Source organism: Hippocampus comes, unplaced genomic scaffold (assembly GCF_001891065.2).
Source record: "Hippocampus comes isolate QL1 unplaced genomic scaffold, H_comes_QL1_v1.1 scaffold359, whole genome shotgun sequence".
In the NCBI taxonomy this organism is placed as follows: Eukaryota; Metazoa; Chordata; class Actinopteri; order Syngnathiformes; family Syngnathidae; genus Hippocampus; species Hippocampus comes.
The window spans coordinates 643,964-654,037 of record NW_017806274.1 but is presented as its reverse complement, the minus strand read 5'-3'; positions in this window follow the sequence as shown (position 1 = coordinate 654,037).

Genomic DNA, 10,074 nt, shown 5'->3' with positions numbered 1-10,074 from the left:
CTGTACAGTCTGTAACATTTACTGAAGAAGTGGTCAAACAGTCACACCGTCCATATAAATTGAATGTTGAAAACAAGATTCATGTTAGGTTTTAGGGTTGCGTTAGATTGGCGTGTTGCAGACAAACCAGTCAGTGCAATTTTTTTTTTTTTTTAGATTGCAAGGAGAAATTCCTCCAGAAACCATACAAATGCCAATATTGCTCCTGTCCTTGATGTTATAACGTGTGATGCTCGTCACATAAAAGTCAAACCGAGTGTATAGTATCGAGGATTTATAGCTATATTTAGGCCATAAGAGCTCTCTGGGCCCTCCTGCAGTCTGCAAAGTCAAAAATCTAGAGCAACACATCAGTGGAAAAACAAAAGGGGCTGACAGTGCGGAACTTCAAAGATGACACTTAGGAAACTGTAGTACAAAATACTGCCAACAACATGACATACCCGGGACAGGATTCATGAAAGAAATGATCTCAGTAAAGGTCCAAAAACAGTCTAAAGCCTCATCTTTGTGGACATTATTAGCCTGTTGGTGCTGCAACTGTGTGCCAGATAGTTCTTTACTGGAATATTCCCCGCTGCCAACCATAATTAATAGCTTTACAGTCTTCGAGGCCATAATGCTCATCAGTTATTAATTAGAAATTCATTTCACTGAATAAATAATGCTCATGATTGATGATGAAAGTGGTAATTAGGTTCTTGGTGCAATTCACTGGGGAAAAAGCCTTTACACTTGATTCTCGGCTGTTAAGTAGTTGCTCATTTACGGTACTGCTGCTATACCTCTCGTCATAAACCGCCGCCATCGCGGGAGCATCTGGATTTAGGGAGCAATAACCAAAGTTGTAATTTGCTGAGGTTACATTTGGCAAGCGGCTCTCGAGTCGCGACTCTTTCTTTGTCCTCCCCCGCTCTTTGTTCCATAAAATTACCAACATGAAATAATAACCTGTTATCAAGCTTGAAAGCCTAGTGCGTATTCACCAACGTAAACTCCCATTAGGTTAGTATGAATTAGGTGCACAAAAACGTACAACAATCTCACGGGTCTCTCATAGGCATCATAGCGCCTATAATAGCCCCCTTTTTTTTTTTTTTTTAAATGACGAGAGAAAAGTGTGAAAACTCAAGCCATCTATGGCTCACTATTGATTTTACACCCAAGACCCGTGTGATGTTGATAGCCTCTTTGATATATTTTCCAGCAAGCAGCAGTCCCCTTGGAGTTTTTGTGGAAAATAAACCAGTCAATATACACCTATTAGGATTTCTTGATCTGAGCCCATAAAGCTGCGCTGTACACTGTTTCCGATGCTCATTGCATCATAATAGCAACGAGGGCAGCAGCTATTACTTTTGAGAAGATGAACCGCCAACATTTGAGCGGCTCGCTGAAATAGCGTTGTTTTCGAACAATCGATGCAATTGACCTGCATTACACTGGAAATACAGTCGAACCTGAAAGGTCAAACGCAGTCCGTTTCTGTAAACTGGTCGACCAGGGTTGGGATTCATTGTTTCTTATAAGAAATAATGTACGTTGATGTCATTTGTTCCAGAGTTAAACTCTTACCAATTTTCTTTTTTGTTGCTGTCAGCTGTTCACACGTGAAATACTGTGACTGACCCACAGTGTACATTTTTGTCTTTGCGGTTCGGCATTTGTAAATTTGTATAACTAGCGGAATTTTGGGGGGAACTATATACTCTATTATACGCTGAAAATCTCAGCTACAGTGAAACTCCTCTACACCGAAATCATGTTTGCAGCAAGAAATTTTCACAACAGGGGACTTTTCACTGTAGCAAATTTGATCTCAGACGTAAACACGAACACACACAAAAAACATATATGTGTACTTTTTTATTTTTATTCCAATAGTGCATAAGTATGAGCATACACTGATCTGACACTTCATATAGCCAGCGTAGAAAGAAAAAAAGGGAAAGAAATGCTTTATGATCCGCTCCTTTTTAAGTGCTTTGCGGCCATCTTCAACATCTGCACAAACCTCTTTTTTGGGGGGGCTTCAGTTAATTACAAAACTGTGCATGATTGACGCTGTTCTTGGCGGGGCTTGATACACAACAAGCAAAACACGTGAACAGATTTGATCCTCTGATGCTCACTCGAACTGAGATTAGGTGAGCTACGGTGACGTCTTGTGTCAGGTCGCGCATGATGACAGTTTATCCTCCCAAGTTTTGAGCCCCCTTTTAAATTGGATTTTCTTCTGGATTTTGGGTAATTTTCACCAATCGCACGGTCTCGGAGGTTGTACACAAACACAAAACACCAAACGGTAACCCCCCAAGCAAAAGATGATGGTTTAGCCTGATCAAACAAGGATACAATAACCAGTCCCTTTCGCCTGTCATCGGGGGAAATGAGCAATAGTAACAGCCCTTTCCTCGTCCTCCCTTTCAAACCGGTATCTGTCCTATTAGCAATTTATAATGGAGATCAGGAAGTAGTCAGTGCAGAATGAAGACAACTGTCTGCACCCTTTCCTAATTGGCTTTATGTTCTCCTTTCTGATGAATGGCTTGCCACTACCACAGACTCCTGTGGTTTTTATTGCCCTAATAGGCCTCAGTAACCGGATTTACTAACAGATAGTGGGTCAAAAAGGACAGAGAGAGCAAAAATGTTAATTAATATCAATAATGGCCAATTATTAGTTTGACAGAGGGATCCCAGCTAGTTGTGTGCTCTAATGACTGTGAGCCAACTTGAGGGGAAACACTGGCGAATTAGCATAACTGTGTATGCGCGGCTCCATGGAGGTGCCCAGCAAACATCTGTTATGTTAGAAATTCAAATAGAATTCCGATTAGTAACCCTGGCTGTGGTTGCATAATCAGTCATTCTTCTCTGGCCATTTCGCCGGCGCTAACAATGCCCTTGTGACTGGTGGAACGCCTCCCTTTGGGCTTTCCAATCAAACGTGGCCCCATGTGGACCTGCACGTCCTAACAACCGACAGGCCAACGTGGACTTCTAAGGGGGAGCTTTGTGCTCTGACAAGAGCTCAATGTATCCACCCATGACACATGACCGGAGAATAGAATTTTTTTGATTTCAATCCAGCAAGAGAAATATTTATTGTTTGGATGCGCCGGCATCTTGCCGCTAAGGGAGTTGACTCTTTGTAATCAATGTTTGACTTCAAACTAAATAAATGCAGCCAAAAAAACCAAGCGACCCAGCGTTACTGATTGTTGGTGCTGCCTGAAAACAAATAAAAACCCTCTTGTGGACATAAATCCTACATACCGTACGTTTAGCATTTAGCGCAACATTATCATCGTCCTCGTCTTCGGCTTCCTCGACAGAACAATTATTTAGTCTAATCAATTCACTCGCATTAAGGTTGTGTTTTAAGTTCGGGTTAGGGAGGATAGGTACTGTGAAAAGTAAAAACCACAAACGGTGAGTATTGTAGCTCAATGTTCAAATTCAAAATTATTTTCACAATAAACAAACAAAAACAAACGTATCTTTTGTACAAGTAGTGCCTCCTGAGGTTCTTATCTTTTTCCAACAAGACTGCGCATTGTTCACTCTTTACGTCATGTAAGCTCTTGCAGCGGGTCTGAAGGTGTTAGACTTCCATCGTGATTTACAAGTCTGCGTGTGACCTTCTCTTTGGGTAATGTAAGCGTGTAATTCTCTGGAGTGTAACGTCATGTTTGATCAGAGGAGCTACTCGTGTCCTGATCTCAGGAGTGCCTCAGTGAAAGCAGCTCAGATGGGCAGAAGAGGTTGCCCTTCAGGGTAAAATTCTCAGGAGCTGCTTGCATTTTATGCCCTGTGGTTGTCCAGTTATGAAGAAATTCGACACAAATTCAAAATCCACTCCAAAAACAGCAACCTTGCTTCAAACAAACTCTCCAAAACATTGCCCACCAACTATATTTTGCCACAAATATGAGAATATATTTTCCAAAATGTAAAACCAGTAAGAGGTTTTGGCTTAAACAAGAAATAATAAAAGACATCGAGCAAATATTCAATAAACATATTTTTTTATATATACAGATATGCACACATTTTCAATAACCCCAAATGGGACTGTTTTGTACTCATTGTGACACATTTCTTCCCTCCCAAATTCTTTTTATAAAATGGCGATGAAAAATCATTTCACGTGTCGTTAGATGTTTTCAATCTTTATCTGTCCACTATGTCATGAACATGAATTCACATCAAACCCTTTCTTTGAACGTGACATAGTTAGCTTGCCAACTGAACGATGTCGTTCTGTGAACATCCACCAAGTGCATCTTAAATGCTAACGTTAGCCGAAAATGTCCGTTATTTTGAACATTGCATGATTTACTTTGTCAATTTACAGCGAATTTATTTCAACAAAAGAGCGCGGGGGGTTGACAAAAATGCATTTCTAGCAGCATAACGACACCACTTGGTACAGTGAATATAAAGTTAAGTGGACTTTTTTTCTTTTTATGGGGCGGGGGGCGGTGTGAAATGGTGACATGTTTCAGAGCCACCTCATGGTAATCTTGACTCTGGATGTATCATCAAAATGGCTTTCGGAGAAAAGGAAAACATTGTTAATTTCAACTCTGAAGAAAGAAGCTCCCGCATTTGAATTAATATGGTTCCGCTGAATTAATTTGCAGTTGTTAATGAAAAAGGCAACATATGTCTGGTGCACAGTGCTGCATCCAACAGATTTGGGTGCAGTATACATGACTGGGCGACACCATGCTTGTATGTAGGAAATGGCTTCGGCTTCACGCTCCTCTCCATTCTGTGGCCTCCGGTGTATAAATTTGCCTGATTGTTTTCCTTTCCCCTTTCTTAATTCATTGCAGTCGGATTCCTCTTTGATGCCGTTCTGTTGTCCCTCAAACAATTGAAGTGGAGACAATGGAGGCATAATGATAGATCCGTGTACCCGCCATCTGTAAGAGCATCTGCTCCCGTGCATCTGTACAACATGCTGGAGCGGGGAGCCTCGGTAATCTGCATACTAAGGAGAGGGCTTATCTCAGTCTAGTTAATAATCACAAACAATTGATGCACTTCATTCCCGCAGTCCTGAACGTTTGCTTGGAAATAAAAAAAGAAAAAAAAACAAACAAACAAATGGGAAAGCAGCAAAGTTTTGGGTATGTTCGCTGTTATCCTCCAGATAGTCAGGGGTCAGATGCTGTTGATTTTGCCGGGGGCTACAGATTTAGGCAGCCCTCAATTTCATCTTTTCATGAATACCATAATTATTGAAGGACACTCTTGAGTTCTCAAGCCGCTTCTTCGTATACTGTGATGGGGTTTCGAGCCTCCATAGCAACGGAAGACCTCGACTCAGAATTGGATGTAACGCGCGTACTCCTTCACCAAGGTTGAAGTGTTCACAAAAGTGGTGGGAAAAAAAAACAGTCGAGGACTAATATTTGTCTTTGTTTGTCCAACCGCATTCTGGCAAACATCACTCTCTCATGTGACAAAAATGAAGCAATAGAGATGGCCTTCACTGAAAGGCCTTTATTTTGAAGACCGACATAAACACGGTGTCCTCCTAACAACTAGGTAACTCCTGGCGCAACATAAAACTGTGTCATTAAAACACAACATAAATACTAGGGCTGTACACGAATAGGTCTTGACTCAAATTGAGTAGCGAAATGGCTGTCAAACACGGAATCAAAATGTTTCCATTCAAGTCGGAATGCGTCATCGCATATTGTCGGAATGTTTGGATGGTAGATCCCGTCACCCTACCTCAGCTTTATCGACATGGCGAGTACACCTCAAGCTACGCACACAGCTCATTCGAGCAGATGCCCGGAAATAGTCATGGGAATACTTGGCTGGCTAACATCTCCGTCTTGGCCAGCTAACGCTAGCAACCAACGGAAGGGGGTTTGCAAACTTGGACGCCGGACCTGAGAGACGAACGAGCTTCGGGCTAGCTAGCATGAGCCTAGTTGCGATGTAGATGGATTTAAAATGAGACCAAAGAGAAAATAAATGTACGGTGCAGGATCTTGGAGGGTAAAAAAATTGTTTATGACCTAAAAAGGTGAACCTTTCCGTGTGTTGACGCCTATCTTACCGTTGCAAATGATCATGTGACGGATGATGTAAGAGGGCGGGATCATTTTGAATCCAGTCACGTTGTATTTTTGTCCAGATCGTCACCAGAATGATACGGATTCTTGTTTGCAACTCACTCACGGAAATCTGCTACGTATTTTTTTGTTGTTGTTGGATTGCCGCTAGATAAGTAACTTATAACTCTCATGTTCTCTCACACTTCATTTCGGGGAGGTCACAGAGCCCCATCTGTCTTTCTTTAACACTAACAAAATGTTCTTCTACAACTTTAGAGTTTATTAGCTGTCTTTTTTTCCACTTACCAACCACTACATTGGTGAAGAGTTTGCAAAAGCACTATAATAGATTTAAACAACATGCAAAGAGCCGTTTGGAAAAAGCAGGAAATCAAACAACGCTTTCAAAATATGCTGACGTTGGAACTATTGGGAGCCCTTTTCTTTCTATCATTTAATAAATACCTTTGGGTTTTAAGAATCAGCATACGATTATTTTTTTCTTTAACTAAAACACTTGACAGTGGCTCATAGGAATATAGGTCATTGATTGGATAGAAAGTGTACAATACTGTATTGACCAAAAATATATTCTCACTCTCTCACCAACCTCTTGTTAAATATCCTCATTAAATCAGGTTGATGATACACTGCAGCATGAAGAAAACGTAATGCAAACAAAACTAAACCAAAAGAAGTATCTTGATTCCCTTTTATTTTACCCAATAACCTGTGAAATGCCCATAACATTAAAAAAAAATGCTATACAAGAGCTACACAACCACGTGATTTTTATACAATTTAAAACACTGCATCAAATATCGGCACTCGCTTCCTTGTGCATACTTCCTGTTCATCCTAATTAAGCATGCGTGGTGCTACTCTCCCAGCTGCTAGGTTTCTGAAATCCACCAGGCAGGTGTCTCCAGCCCCCCCAAGTGATGCCGGGGGGGGTTAGCGTTGAGCAGCACTATATCAGACAACAAAATAAAACGCTCCAAAAACTACCCACTTGCTGTCTTGAAGCTACGATAACTTACACAGGAAGGCATCGCCGGGCGACATGTGACACCCCGTTGCTGATAAACTAACAATTCTTAGTAGCTGGGGTCGTGACAACACTAAATAAATTTGTGGAAGGCCTTTGCTAGATCAAGGTTTCACCTTGAATGCCTTGTGTAACCACACTAGGACACATTGAAAATGCATTAGGACCAAATAATATGGTAGACTCGATGTGGCACTTACAGGAGGCAAGATTTCATGTGGCGCAGCCCTCCATTGGTCATTCACAGACTTATCGAAATAAATCAATTGACATGTCCAAGATAAAAAAAAATAAAAATAAAAATACTGTACCGATACGTCAAAGCAACTTTATTATGAATAATGCTACAACTTAATGGGTGATTTTACAGAATCAGGATTTTCACAGCGAATTAAAAAAAAAAAAAAAGTAATTACAAGATTGTGCAAATATCAATTTAAATAACTGATTAACTGCATGCATTGTGTACAGCTTTACGGAGAATCAACCGAAATGTTCTCAAGCTGTTTTGCTCAAGTTTAACAAATTTTGCCATGCCAAGAGGAAAAAAAAAAGTATAATTTTTCATCTGAAACTTGATTTTTAGTAACAATGTCGCTAAGTTAAAAAACAAAAACAAGCATGCACAAAACTGCCCCACTCCGGCTTGCAGGTAGAAATCCATCATCGTCCTTGGAGCTCAAATGCATCTATTTTAAGCCTCGCTTTTTATCTGCTGTTTACGAGGTTGCGAGGAGGCCGTGACATTGTTGGGTCGTGTGTTGACACATTAATTGGATAAAGGGTTTTTCATCACAGCTGCTGGGAAATTAAGAGGAGATTGAAAGCCCCCGATGTCTTGTAATGAAGTGTTTGAGATCGCGTGGCTTCCCTTCCACCAGCGGCGCTCTCTGATGAATGGCCCGTAAAGGCAATGAAGACCATACACCGCGAAAAAACAAAGGAGGCCAAAGGGGCTCTCGTCACGTCAAAAGCTCGGGGTCAGGAGAAACCAATTCAGACCATCAGTTACATGTTAACACGAGCAGCATTTGGATAACCCTGCCGCCACCACAATAGGAATTAAGACGTCAATGCAATTTTGGCCCGGCGAGTGGCGTGCTTAGAAAAGCAATGTTCCGCCCCGTGTGCTCCGGCAGAAAAGGGGCCATCCGCTTCCCAAACAAACCGCTGTCCTTGATATCAGCTGGTTAATCCTCCCCTTTTAGTGGCTTTATTGGCTCATTCAAGAGGGTCTTTTGACATTCCCCCCGCTCTGTTAAAAGGTGACTGCATCTCAAGTGAAATCTGGAGTGTGCTTTACACAAGCGCCGAGCCCCATGTGGCTCCCGCCTCCCAGCGGGCCTGTGATTTTCCTGCTTTAAGTGTCTACTGTCAACACTAATTTGTCCCACTCCTCCTTCGTCCCCCCCTCCGCTGGGGAGGAAGGGTGGGTGACGCTCTCCTAAAGTTTTAATAAAAGATCTGCTGTTTTCTGGGAGTGAAGCAAGGGCTTTAAAAGCCACGCAGGCAATAAGATGCCAGGTAATGATTACAAGGCTCGAACAAGAGGCAGTTAGCGATGCCGCATGCTGTTTTACAAAGCGAGCCGCCGGTGTGTACTTGGGCAAAACGCAAGGCAAACTATGGACGTCATCGCCAAATAAGAGTTGCACTCTCAGCATTAAATTATTGCCGTGGAAAAACAAAGCAGTACTTTTTGTTTCTTCGTGTTGTTTTTAGGCAGCGGCAGTTCATTTTCAGTGGTGTCGTGCAAATGTTTTATTTGCCTTGTTCTTCCAAAAAAAAAACCATTCCCGTATATGCCAAAGGAGAGTAGTGCCAAGACAGGATTATCAGAGTTAAGATTTGCACCTTGACATTGTTTCCTTACCTTCCCCATACAAGTATACATGTACTTATACATTAGATTTGTGTACAAAAGTTGCCGGTCAATTTCGTCGGTAATTGTACATGTGAATGCGTCGCTGGCACAACACAAAGTGAAAAAAAAAGGTCATAGCACCAGTGAAATTTCATTCATTGGATTTCCTTGGGATTAATAAAAGCAGAATGATTGCCTATAATAGTTTCTGACATGTTTTGCTTGAGCACAATTTCACCGCCCGACAAAGTAAATTGCTGCATTTCATTTATGTGCCTTTAATGTTAGAAGGGAAAATCAATGGAAAAAGTAATTCCTCGCCTTCCATTTCAGCAAATTGCCATCTCTTTGAATGATAGGTCGAAAGGAAAGCGGTCAGGAGACTTTCTTTTCAATTATCCCTGACTTGTTTACATAAGCGCTACAGCCGGACATACAAATCTCATATGGGCTTTGCCACTGCCGGGGAAGCTAAATACAATTTCACTCCCAAGCTAGGCAAGAACCATGCAGGAAATTGTTCAATATCTCCGTCGTAGTCCCAATTTATACGGCATTGCTTAGCTGAACAGTATATAGTAGGGTGAAAAAAAAAAAAAAAGTATAGATATATATTTTTTTCTCGCCGTTGACACCATTATCCATCTGTTTGGACAAAATTGCTGTATCATGGTATAAATCTGGCATACAAGTGACATATCCTCGAAAATAAAAGGCAACATTAACTGCTCTATCTTCTAGAGGCCATGGGACGAGCGGCCCATAAGCTCAGTCAAGTGTGATGGCAGTTATACTGTGTTTTTACTAGACTGCAGACAATTATACTTTGCTCCTCTCGCCATAAGAAGACAAAGTGCCCGGGCTTCAGCTGAAATGATTTCAAATAGATTTTCCAAAATGTCTCTTGGCAGATTGCTTCCATACATTATTTCACTTAAATGGAAAGGGGAGGGAAAAGAGAGGGAGCCTGCGACACAAATCAATCACAACACTTTAACACATGGAGAGATGAGAGCTTTCTGTGCGTGTGTGTGTGTGTGTGTGTGTGTGTGTGTGTGTGTGTGTGTGTGTGTGTG